This window comes from Panthera uncia, chromosome C2 (genome assembly GCF_023721935.1).
Source record: "Panthera uncia isolate 11264 chromosome C2, Puncia_PCG_1.0, whole genome shotgun sequence".
In the NCBI taxonomy this organism is placed as follows: Eukaryota; Metazoa; Chordata; class Mammalia; order Carnivora; family Felidae; genus Panthera; species Panthera uncia.
In genome coordinates this window covers 100,052,170-100,066,194 of record NC_064810.1, presented here as the reverse complement: position 1 = coordinate 100,066,194, position 14,025 = coordinate 100,052,170, and the positions used below count along the sequence as shown (strand labels likewise).

Sequence of the window (14,025 nt, the reverse complement as noted above, 5' to 3'; positions counted from 1 at the left end):
CAGCCCAGAGCCTGACGCCGGGCTCGAACTCACGGACCGCGAGATCGTGACCTGGCTGAAGTCGGACGCTTAACCGACTGCGCCACCCAGGCGCCCCGAGAATACATAGTTTTAAAACTCTCACTGAGGTGGAGACAAAGATGATAAAGAGTGACAACTTGTGTGTCTTCTCAATTGAGGGTCATCTATTGAAGGACCTATCTCCTGGTGATTAACTGCTATTCTAGTGGCTATAAGTATATGACAGTGTGCCATTTTTAATGCACTTCTAAGACATTTTAATTTTAGGAAAAGACATCAAAAAAAGTCCTCAGATTTTGAGCTTGTGGAGACTCCTTGGAAGGATCCTGAGAACAAGCAGATTGCACCTGGATGCAATAAGGCTAAGTTTATTTCATGAGTCCTTTTAAGACCTTTTCATGTCATCTTAAACTACTTTAAAGTCCAAAATTGGGGGAGAAATAGCCAACTTTGTAGAATAATACTTGATAACTTTTACTGTGAGAATCCATGATTCTGTAGGGCATACAGGCCAGAGAGAACACAATTATCTATGGAAGCCCAAGAGTATCTGATTGTTTGGATACTATGAATTGAATAATGTCAGTGGCTAGCTCTCCCTGAAAATGGAGGAGGAACAATAATATTTTATATAAGACAAGGATTTCCAAAGCTCTTTTATACAGTCTCAACAAACTGGTTGCCCTTATCATTAGAGTAATAGATTGGAATTCCCAAGTTGAGAACTCAAAATCTAAGTGTGACATCAGCAAGATGGAGGATTATGAAACGCTAGACACTCCTTGTCATGGAGACCTGGATTAACAACAACATTCTGATAAAATACGTCAATGAGAAATTCAGAAAGCAGTTAAAAGGTTCCTACATCCCAGGTGAGAGCAAAACTAATTGCATCAAATCCCCAGTAGGAAATTTGTGACACTTTCTACTCTCTCAGGCTTCTACCCTCCAACCCCACATTAAGTGCAGTACATTTGGGAAGATACCTCCAATTTACATCTTCCTGAGGCAGGAAAGTCAAAAGTACATCCAATTGACATTTAGGGAGGCTAACCAAGGGACCACTTTTTGTCTCTCCTGTATCCAAGTACTGACAGGAACTGGGCACTTGGCTGGGGTCTCTGAAAACAAATATGTTAACTGTGCACTTGAGTCTGCAGCACCATAGATGAAGACTAGCAGTAATCCCAGTATGGTGATTTACTACAGGACCAGAGAGGGTGCAATATCACAGACACCAGGGGGATCTTCTGAGCAGAAACTAGCTACCTTTTCAGATTGGAGATTACATCCAAAAGCCCAGAGAATATGTACCCAGAAAAGGTTTGAAAGGTCTCCAAATCTCTAGCAGAAATGAGACCACAGGGTCTGAGATATTTGGCTGACTCTTCAAATGCTGAAATCCCAACAAAATATAATAAGACATGCAAAGAAACAGGAAACTGTGGTACATTCAAAGAAATATATTATATCCCAGAAGTTGGACCAGAAATGGAATTATCAAAGAAAGAAAAATTACCATTGTAAGGATTCTCAGTCAATTTAAAAGAGATCACAGATAGACAACTAAATGAAATCAGGAAAATGTATAAAAAGTGAGTGTATGACCAGAGGGATAGAAAATATTTATTAAAAATAAACAAATTTGGACCTAAAAGAATATAACTGAATTGAAAATTTTACTAGCAGAAACAACACCTAACTTGACCAGATAGAACAAAGAATCTGAATTTGAAGGAAAGACTTCCAGATTTACCAAGGCAGAAGAGCAAAAAGAAAAAAAAGAAGACACATGAAAAGATCCTAAGGGATTTATAGAAGACCATCAAGTAGAACCATGTATGCATTATGGGAGCCCCAGAGGGAGTAGAAAGGAAAAGGTGCAGAAAATTTATTTAAAGAAACAATGGATTAATTTTTTTCAAATCTGAGAGAGAAATGATCACATAAATTCAAGAAACTTAAAGAACTCCAACTAGGATAAATTTGAAAACAGCTACACCAAGACATGTCATAAGCAAACTGTCAAAATCACAAAAAGAAAAGGCAAGAACTTTCATTTATAAGTAAACTCAGATTATCAGTATTTCCCAAGAGAAACCTTATAGGCTATAGGGAATGAGACGTTACATGCAAAGTACTGGAGGGCAGGGGAGATTGCCAACCAAGAATACATTATCCATTAAAACTGTCCTTTAAAAACAAAGAAAAAATTAGGACTTTCCCAGGTAAACAAAAACTAAGGGAATTTGCCACCATGAGGCTTACCTTGTAAGAAATGCTAAAGAGTCCTTTCTACTAAAGTAAAAGATGATAAGCAGCAACAAAACCACACAAAAATATGAAATTCCCTAGGAAAGGCAAATATAAGATGGACCACATGTTAGGCCCCGAAATTTAACAAATTTAAGGAATATCAAAACTATACAAAATATCTTGTCTTAACAAATTTTAAAAGATTGAAACTTATAAAAAGTATCTTCTCTGACCACAGTGGTATTAAACTAGAAATAAATAGAAGGAAAATGGGAAAATCCACTTGGAAATTTAGAAATGCCTTCTTACACAACAAATGGGTCAAAGAAAAATTATAAGAGAATTTAGAAAATATCTGAAGATAAATGAAACTGGAAACACAATACATCAAAACTTATGAGATGCAACAAAAGCCGTACCAAGATGAAAGTTTGTAGAGGTAAACATACTAAAATTTAAGAAAGAATCAAATCAATGACCTAATCTTATGCCCCAAGACACTCCAATAAGAACAAACTAAACCCAAAGTGAGCAGAAGGAAGGAAATAATAAAAATTGGACCAGAGATAAATGATAGAGGAGAAATAATAGAAAAAAATTGGTAAAACCAACAAAATGGACAAACCCTTAACAATCTAAGAAAAATAAGTAAATTCAGAAATAAATATTGTAGAACACTACTATAAACAATTTTTAACAATTATAGACAAAATGTATAACCTAGATGAAATGGATAAATTCCTAGAAACATATAGCCTAAAAAATTGAGCCATGAAAAATACATAATCTGAACAAAACTACAACTTAAGGGCTTGATGCAATAGTTAAAACCTGGCAATATAAAAAAGTCCAAGACCAATAGATTCCCTAGAGAATTCTACCAAACTATTTTTTAACGTTTATTTATTTGAAAGTGAGAGAGTTTGAATGGGGGGAGGGGCAGAGATAGGGAGAGAGAATCCCAAGCAGGCAATGGAGCTAGATGTGGGACTGGATCCCACTCTGAGAGGTCATGACCTGGGCTGAAATCAAGCGTCAGATGCCTGGGGGTGGGGGGGGGGGGGCGCCTGGGTGGCTAGGTGGCTTAAGCATCAGAATTTGGCTCAGGTCACGATCTCGCAGTTCATTAGTTCAAGCCCCACCTGGGGCTCTGTACTGATAGCTAAGAGCCTGGAGCCTTCTTCAGATTCTGTGTGTGTCTCTCTCTGCCCCTCCCCCACTCAAGCTCTGTCTCTGTCTCTCTTTCAAAAATAAATAAACATTAAAAAAAAAAAGAGTCAGATGCTTAACTGACTCAGCCACCCAGGTGCCTCACTACCAAATTTCTAAAGAATAACAGCAGTATTTCTCAAACTCTTCCAAAGACTCAAAGAGAAGATGACATTCCCAAACATATTTTATGAGGCTGGTATTACCCTGATAGCAAAACCAAATAAAGACACAACAGAAAAAAACAAAAACACAAAAAACACAAAAAACAAAAACACCTACAGACCAATATCCTTGAGGAATACTGATGAAAAGTCCTAAACAAAAAACTGGAAAACCAAGTTCAATAGCACATTTAAAAGATTATATGTCATGAACATATGGGATTTATATCTGGAATGTAAGATGGTTAAATATATAAAAATCCATGTAATTCATAACATCAGTAGAAAGACAAAACCATATGATCATCTCATTAGAAACTGAAGAAGAATATGACAAAATCCATCACCCTTTCATGATGAAAACATTTAACTAGGAATAGAAAGAAACTATCTCAACATAATAAACACCTATATGAAAATCCCACAGCTAACATAATGGGGAAAGACTGAAACCTTTTCTTCTAAGATCAGGAATGAATGAGCAACACATTTGTTTCCCACTACTATTCCAAATGATACTGGAAGTTTTAGAGCAATCAAACAAGAAAAAGAAATAAAAGGCATACAGATTAGAAAAGAAGATTTAAATTTATCTATATTCATATATGAGAATATATTATATGTTGAACATCCCAAAGACTTTACACACAACCACAAACAAACAATAAAAAGCCCTGGTACAACTAACAAATTAATTCAACAAAATTGCTAGATATAAAATCAATAGCCAAAAATCAATTGCATTTCTATACCTTAACAATGACTAATCTGAAAAGGAAATAAAGAAAAAAAATCTGATTTACTATAGTACCAAAAAGTAAAAATAAAACACTTGGGAATAACCGAGGAGGTAAAAGACTTAAATGACTTATACACTGAAGATTACAAACCATTGGTAAGGAAATCAAAGACAACCAAAGAAAGAAAGAGAAAAGAAAGAAAAAGAAAGAAAGAAAGAAAGAAAGACATGACCATAGATTATACCACTTACTATTTAAATGTCCACACTACCCACGACACAAAGCAATCTACAGCTTCAATGCAATCCCTATCAGAATCTCAATGTCATTTTTCGCAGGAATAGAAAAAAAAAGTCCCACAATTAATATGAGATCTCGAGTGACCCCAAACAACCAAAACAACATTTTTTTTTTCTTTTTGAAAAAGGAAGAGTTGGGAGGTGTCACACATCCTGGTTTGAAAACATACTATAAAGAAACAGTAACGAAGATGATGTGCTATAGGCATAAAATGTGTATATAGGCCAATGAAACAGAATGGAGAGTGCAGGAATAAACTCTTGCAAATATGGTACAGGGATTTTTGCCATGGTGCCAAGAATGCAAATGGGGAAAAGCAGTTTCTTCAATAAATGGTGGTGGGAAAGCTGAATATGCATATGCAAAAGGATGAAGTTGGAGCCATACCTTACATCCTATACAAAAATTAACTCAAAATGGATTAAAGACCTAAATATAAGACCAAAAACTATTAAAACTCTAGAAGAAAACGTAGGTTAAAAGCTTCTGGAGGTTGGATTTGATTTGATTCTTTTGATATGACACCAAAAGTATAGACAACAAAATTTTAAAAAACAGACTAATGGGAATTTTACAAAAGAGCTAATGTCAGGAATTCACAAGGAACTTCTACAATTCAACAACAACAAAATCCACATAACCCAATTTAAAAATAGGTGAGACTTAAATATTTCTCCCAAGAATATTTACTAATGGCCACTAAGCACATGTCAAGATGTTCTCTTTTACTAATCATTAGGGAAATGTAAGTCCAATTACCTCACACCCTAAGGGTGGCCACTATCAAGAGAACAAAAAATAGCAAGTGTTGTTGAGAATGCAGAGAAATTGGAAACCTTTATACACTCTGGGGAATGTAAAATGTAAACACCATATGGAAACCAGTATGGAGGTTCCTAAAAAATGTAAAATAGAATCACCATACAATCTAACATCCAACTTCTGAGTACCCAGAAGAATTCAAAGCAGGATCCCGAACAGATATTTGCACACTTGTGTTTATCACAGCATTATTCACAATTATCTAAGACGTGGAAACAACATAAATGTCCATCAACAGGCGACTGGATAAAGAAAATGTGATATATACATAAAATGAATTATGCAGCCTTAAAAAAGAGAAGTCCTGTCACATGCATCAAGGTAGATGAAACTCCAGGGCTATATGTTAAATGAAATAAGCCAGTCACAAAAGGACAAATACTTTATGAGTGTATTTATATGAAATATGTAAAGTAATGAAGGAAACAAATAAGTATTTGCAAGAGCTGGAGGAATTAATGTTCAATGGGTAGAGTTTAAGTTGCAAAATTAAAAGGTTCTAGAGAGCTGTTGCATAGCAATGTGAACATATTTAACACCATTGAACTAAACTCTTAAAATTGTTATGATGACAGATTTAAGTTAAGTGCTTTTTTATCATAATAAAAATCTAACTATAGTTTTGCTAGCAACATAGCCATAGCTGTTCGTCAAAGTGAACCCGCCATCCATCTTGAGAATAATGAAATGATAATCAGGATTCTGGTTTTCAAAATTCATCCTGGAGGTGGTTGTACAAAATCTATTTGGAGATATTTAAAAGAATCCTACTTTTTGCACTCTTTCCATATATACCGTGTACACAAAATTATCTTGGTTACATATTAGACATTTATCAGGAACATTTTCAGTTATTTTTGTAGATTGCTGAAGTTGATTGAGTATACTACTGGCGATTTGTTTTGGCTATGGTGGGTAATTTGATGTAATTTTTTTGCAAGATTCCATTTGATCCCTTATGATGTCATCAAATATTATCCTAAAGGCCCCAGAGATTATAATGTTATTTACAACCACATTTTTCCAAATACTTCTTTTCTGATTTTGGAGATGATTGCTGAGCCATCATGGGTTCTTTGATACTCTCCAAAGAGCACTTTATTACCTGGGTAGATTTTAGTGATTGCTCCCTTTCTGGTATAAAGGTCAGCTGAGGCATTTCGTAGGTATTACTCCCTTTTGTATAAGGCCTTACCTTTATACATCTAGGCAATAGAGCACTTAAAATATACTCAATCGTTATTAAAAAAATGTTTATTTTTGAGAGACAGAGCATGCGCACGCGCACACAAGTGGGTGAGGGGCAGAGAGAGAGGGAGGCACAGAATCCAAAGCAGGCTCCAGGCTCTGAGTGGTCACCACAGAGACCCCTGTGGGGCTCAAACTCACAAACCATGAGATCATGAGCTGAGCCAAAGTCAGATGCTTAACTGACTGAGAGTCACTCAGGCCCCCCAAAATATCTTTACTCTTAATTAAGTTTCTGAGATCAAATAATCTTGTGGTTTCTGTATTATCCCAAATCATGGCCTACTCCAAAAGTATTGCTTCTATCAGCAATTAGCTTTCTTATTTCTTTCCACATACTTAGCAACCTCAGTGAATGATGAGTGAGTTCTATAATCTCAACTGAGGTTTGTATCTGGTAAGGGGACCTATTCTAGGGGTGAAATCAGATTTGTTGTGTTGTATAATGCCTGACATTTTCCTGCTCACATCATAGACTATGGTCCCTCAAATACAGAATTTTCTAGGGAGGGCCATTTTAATAAATGTACTTGAAAAATGGACAGTTGTCAGAAAGATTGTAGGACATTAGTGAGTTTTCCCTTCTTTTAGTAGTAAAAGGAAAGTTGGATGGAAATGTTAGGGGAATAAAGGGATAGAAGAATTTACCTCCAAGGTAAACCATATCCTAGGGGATTTATTACTTTTGACAATATTAACACATGAATTGGAAGTTTAATATTCTTTATGAGCTAAAATAGGAGGTAGGTAGTTGTAATCAATCTTAGAGGTCCCCTCATATTTAATACAAAGAGGTCATTTGCATATTTGGATAATACGAGAATTACAGGGAAATCTATGGATCCTCAAGGTCTTAGTACTTGAAAAGTACTAAGGACAGTGCCTTAGTAAACACCATAGACATAAGTGTCTCAGTATATTGTTGTGTTTTCCAAAAAATAAATGACATTTTTTTGTTGCAAAGGGACACTCATGTAAAGATTATAGACTGAGGCATGGGAAGTATCCATGGGTTATTGAAAACAGACTCTGAGGCAGAACTTGTGTGACAATGACAGATGTTTGAGGTTCATATTCCCATACCTTCATCTATCAAAAATTTGTAGACTTGTTATTTAATATTTATATGAATATCTCCATGATTATTTAAAGATAAAGTAGAAAGTTGGGCACTTGATTCTCATTCAGATCACCTTCACTGATCAGCCGCTTAAGTTTATTTTTCAGTTTTTTTTTTTTTTTTTTTTTTTTTTTAGTGAACAGGACACTTTCTTATAGAAACAACTGCTTGCAGTTTCTGTCGGTGCCTTCTTAAAAGGCCCTCTTCTCTCATACATTCCTGTATATGTAATGACCAGAAGGGATCACCTATTGTTTTGTTTGTAAGGCTATCAGCATCAGTTTTTCCTGGGTCTCATTCTACTTTATTCTCAATGTTCAGAAAGTAGTTGGATGTCTGGCAATGGGACAATCTCCTGTTACAGTTTTGATGTAGTTTAATCTCTCTATTTCTGGTTAAGGCTAGTTACAAAACATGAAGACAAAGATTGGACACATCTGCTTTGAGAATGTACATCTGGTTGGTGCATAAAAGGATTAACCTATTCCTGAAGTCTTTTCTTTGCTTGTAGGATTGTATTAAAATATAATCTATTTTCATGATTCCAAAGATATTATAGAGAATTTTTAGCATTTTGAAACCACCCTAGTTCCTTATGCAAAATGGGGTCTCTCAAATCAGGATCTTCCTTTTCTTCGTTAACAATCCATTACATGCATGTGAGATTCATTCTTAGAACTACTCTAAATTCTTTTATAAATTGATGTTCATCTTTTTGGGTTTTAGGATTTTAACAATATCTTTCACCTATTACCAAGACAAGGTCTTAAAATAAGCTATAAGGGGCTTGTTTTATTCTAATTATAACTCAACTTTAATAGGCAATTAGGCATTGGAAGTTTCATTCTGGGGGAGGGGGGTCAGCTGATAGATCAGATAGAAAGGTAAAGGCAGAAAGCAATGGACTCATATATGATAAGGGAAGGCATATGTTGGAATAAAAACCATTAAGTTCAATTTATTGTTTGGGGAATGTAAAAGAGTTAAGTTCTTCATATACTTTGCCTTTGTGACACAATTTAAAATAATTTTGTAATCTGAATCTATTTGGAAGCTTTCTTACATCAGTTAAATGCAGAACATTGGATGATTGGGGTTTTACTTTTTTTAATTCTAACTTATTTTTCAGATGAATAATTTATTTTATTTATAAGTTTAGATTTGGCAAACAGAGGAAGAAAAGGGTCTTAGTGAACAAATCTATTTTTTTTTTTGAAAAGCAAGCGGTTTTGGATTTTTGTTTTTTGTTTTTAGTGTGTAATTTATTGCCCAATAGGGCAACTGTTGCCCAGATGAGCAAACTATTTGCCTAGATAAATTGCTTTTCAAGAATTTGCTGAAGCAAATTGTAAAGTTATTTATTGGTTTGTGGACTCATTTTCTGGGCAAGCATTTGCTGAAATAAATACCTAAGTTAGGCTGATAAAGACTGTCTATGTTCTAAGTCCCAACAGTTGAGTTATATTGAAACACATGGTATCAATTTCACAGAAAAGTGTAAATCTTCTTTTCAATTATTAAAGCAGGCTATTGGTATCATTGGCCCTAAATTTATTGGGGGAAAAAAAAAGGTAGAGTCTGCATACTCTATCACCCAGATCTTTGGGAAACATGAAGTTATACAGGAATTTTATATATAAAAATCCATACATACTATGTAGTAAAGAATTTAACCTGCCCAAGGAGAGGTCTGGCCTTTTCTTTCAGCTCCTGAGAGGTAATCACTAATATTTTGGAATATCCTGCCTGATAAAAGTGCTTGTTTCCTTGGGGGCCTTGGGACACACTAAGTTGTCTACCATTGTGATTTCTGGTAAGGATCCCAGTCTTATTGTATCAACTGGACCACCAGATGGCCTGGAGGGTGAGGTCAGCCATGTGGACAGTTAACCATGTCCTGGTGATAAAGTCCAGGTAAAGACTCTACCCATGATGTGTCCTGAGTAACCTCTTGTTGCCAAAACTACATGCATTTGTCATACATAATTGCTGGAAGGAGAGGGCAATTGGAAACTCCATGTTTGGAAACTTTTAGACGCTGCCCATGGGTCTCTTCCCTTCACTGATATTAATCTGTATCCTTTTATTATAACAAACCATAAATCTGAGAATGACTGCTTTCAGTGAACTCTGTGAACCCATCCAGGAAATTAACAAAGCTAAGAGTGATCTTAGCAACCACTGAATTTGCAACCGGTGTCAGAAGTGATGTTGATCTTGTGGTCTGTTTCATAACTTTGCATATACATATATACATGTATATATTTAATATATGTATGTGTATATACATATATACATACACATACATACATATATACTTGCCTTCCTCACTTTTAATATATGAGATATGAAAATGTTACTTTTATAGATGCTACATAGTATATATCTATCATACAGATGTATCAAGAATTCAATCATGAATAATAATTCATCTTTTAAAATAGTCTTGCAGAAGTTTTCATTTACGAATGAGCACTAAAATATTATTATTTTGAGGTTTTCTAGTTTATTTTCATATAATTCAGTCAAAACTGTATAAATATTACATCAGTGCTTTCTTGAAATGCTTACACATAGTTAAATATAGATGTATTATTATTTCTCTATTTTAAAACTTTAAAGGCATTTCTTTAATATTACCCAATGTTTCTTATAAAAAGATTTGTATGATAAACAATTTCTTTCATTCAAAAGAAATAGAAACTTGGTTTAATTCAAAGGGAAAAATATGACTGCAGATGATTTTCTCTGTAAGATTTTATTATTTTCCTTTGGTTAATCGGGATAATTTTATTTTACTTTAGCAACCAGAAAACTAAGAATCAAATTGAAGCCCAATGTAAAATATAGTCACAATCAGATAATTAAGGTTAAGTCCTTTAATATCTGTATCTAAATATTTTCCTAAATGCTGGCACAATGTTTCTGAAACAGAACTGATTATTATTTACTAATGGCAAATAATGCACCCCAGTTTTCCTATGCCATAATTTCCCCCCTCTAGTGTGATGTGATGAGAAGCAGATATCACCCTAATATACCAGGTCAGGATTATAGGTAAGGAATAATAATAATAAAAATGAATCTGTGCTTTTATTAGAATTGAGAGACAGCTGATGTTTCACCCCTTCCCATTTTGAGAGTCTCCTTAGGAACATAAGGAGAAGGTCCTAGGTCCTCTTGCTTTGTAATGTAAATAAATTTCATCAGGGGAAGGGGTATGGTGCCTGGCTGGCTCAGCACTTCACTCTTTGTTTTTTTTAATTTTTTAATGCTTAATTTTTGAGAGAGACAGAGTGCGAGTAGGGAAGGGGCAGAGAGAGAGGGAGACACAGATTCTGAAGTAGGCTCCAGGCTGTCAGCCCAGAGCCCGATGTGGGGCTTGAACTCACAAATGGTGAGATCATGACCTGAGCTGAAGTCAGACACCTAGCCAACTTACCCCCCATGGACCCCCTCAGCACACCACTCTTGATCTCAGGGTTGTGAGTTCAAGTCCCACATTGCTCGCAGAGATTACTTAAAAATAAAATCTTTTTAAAAAAAAATTCTTCACTGGGGACATAAACCTGGAGTTTCCAGCCTTACAACCCAGGTATGTCTCTGCCACTGCTTTACCAACTGAGTTTATGTAATATTCTCAATCCTTTATTGTTGTTTCAAAAATATTCACAGCATCTTCACTGGGAGTAGAATCTATCTCAACAAGCCACTGATTTCGATCCATAAGAAGCAACTCTTTCATCCTTTGAAATTTTATCATGAAATTGCATGATGTAAATTCATTTACATCTTCAGGCTCCCTTTCTAGTTTTCATGCTATTTCTACCACATCTGCAGTTATTTCCTCCACTGATGCCTTGAAACCCTCAAAGTCATCTGTGAGGTTGAAATCAGTCTTCCAAACTCCTGTTCATGTTCATTTTTTACTTCTTCCAAGAATCCATTCTAAAAGGTTTTCAATGTACTTTGCCCAGATTCATCAGAGGAAACATTATCTATGGGAGACAGCTATATTTCTTCCACAATAAGACTTGAAATTTGAAATTACTTTTTGATCCATGGGTTGAAGAATAGATGTTTTGTTAGCAGGCATGAAAATAACATTAATCTCATTGAATTTCTTCATCAGAGCTCTTGGATGGCCAGGTGTATCATCAGTGAGCAGTCCTATTTTGAAAGAAATGTGGTTTTTTTCTCTCTTTATGAACAGTAGGTCTCAACAGTGGGCTTAAAATATTTAGTAAACTATGTTGTAAACAGATGTGCTTTTACTCAGGCTTTGTTATTCCACTTCTAGAACAGGAGCAGAGTAAATTTAAAATAATTCTTAAGAGCCCTAGGATTTTTGGAATGGTCAATGAGCATTGGCTTCAACTTAAATTCGCCAGCTGCATTAGCCCCTAACAAGAGAATCAGCTTATTTATTGAAGCTTTGGAGCCAGACATTGACTTCTCTCTAGCTATGAAAGTCGTAGATGGCATCTTCTTCTACTAGGAAGCTGTTTTCACTTATACTGAAAATCTTTTGTTTTAGTGTAGCCACCTTCATTATATTTAAATATTCTGGACAACTTGTCACAGATTCTACATCAGTACTCGCTTTACCTTGAACTTTTGTGTTATGGAGATGGCTTCTCTCCTCAAACCTCATGAACCAACCTGTGCTAGCTTCCACCTTTTCTTCTGCAGCTTCCTCACCTCTCTCAGCCTTCATAGAATTGAAGAGAGTTAGGGTCATGCTCTGGAGTAGGCTTTGGCTTAAGGGAATGTGTGATTGGTCTGATTGTCTATCCAGACCACTCAAACTTTCTCCATATCAGCTATAGGCTGTTTTGCTTTCTTTTCATGTGTTAAAAAGTAGTACTTTTCATTTCCTTCAAGAGCTTTACCTTTTCATTCACAACTTGGTTGTTTGGTGTAACGACCTAGTTTTTGGTCTATCTCAGCTCTCAACAAGCCTCCCTCACTAAGCTTAATCATTTCTAGCTTTTTATTTAAGTAAGAAATGTGTGACTCTTCCTTTCACTTGAACACTTAGAGGCCATTATAAGGTCATTAATTGGGCTTAATTTCAACATTGTTGTATATGAGGGAATAGGGGGACCTTAGGAGATGGAGAGAGATGGACCAGTCAGGAGGACAGTCAGAATACATGCAACATTTATTAAGTTCACCATCTTATATGGGCACAGTTTGTGGAACCCCCAAAATTACAATAGCAACATCAAAGATGACTGATCACAGATCAACATAACAAATATAATAATAATAATAATAATAATAATAATAAAGTTTAAAGTATTTTAAGAATTACCAAAATGTGACATAGAGACACAAAGTGAGTAAATGCTGTTGGATAAATGGTGTTGATAGATTTGCTCAACAAAGGTTGCCATAAGCCTTCAATTTGTAAAAAGTACAGTATCTGTGAAGCACAATAAAATGAGGTATGCCTTTATGCCACTTAAATTTTTGTTTTCTGTTTGTTTCTCCATTTTTGTAGAGAAAATATTCAGTCTCTCTGTGTTCTCTTTCCTGTGGGTTCATTACTTTGTAGAATTCTCTTTTTATGGTTTTTCTAAGGATTGTTTTAAGTATACATTACATCAAATGCAATGTGTGCAACGTGTGTATGCATTACATTATATTAGAATTGATTGTTGCTATTATTTTAGAGTTTTACTAGAGTGTAGAAATCTTATGTCTCTTACTATGCCTTTAGTCTTCCTTATTTGTAACTGTCTTCAATATTGCTATAATTTTTTTATTTAACCACCAAGCAAAATTTAGAAAACTCAAAAGAAGGAAAATCTATTGGATTTACCTTTACTTACGTTTTCCTATTGCTCAAGATTCCTTCTTAATCATTCTCTGAGGGTGTTTTCTGACAACAAATTCTCATTGTTTCTTTGTATCTGAAAATATCTTGATTTCCTTTTCATTCCTGAAGGATATTTTAACTTGATATAGGACTCTGGGTTGCCAGTTCCTAAGAAAGGAACACTGATGTATCACTTCCTTCTGGTCTCCATAATTTATAATGAGAAATTCACTTTCATTTGAATTGTGTTTCCTTCACTGATGAGGTTTTGTTTCTCTCTCACTGCTTTCAGTATCTTTAGTTCACAGTTCTCTCCGACAC

The 14,025-nt window shown here is 35.1% G+C and overlaps 1 long non-coding RNA gene across 3 annotated transcripts in view; it reads left to right on the top strand.

The window, feature by feature from the left end:
- The first annotated feature begins 817 nt into the window (after positions 1-817).
- The window catches only part of LOC125921183 (uncharacterized), a 95,352-nt gene continuing 82,144 nt past the window's right edge, over positions 818-14,025 (top strand). For all 3 annotated transcript variants that reach the window (XR_007457331.1, XR_007457330.1, XR_007457329.1), the window contains exon 1: positions 818-893. This is a non-coding gene — a long non-coding RNA (uncharacterized LOC125921183). The remainder of the gene's footprint in view (positions 894-14,025) is intronic.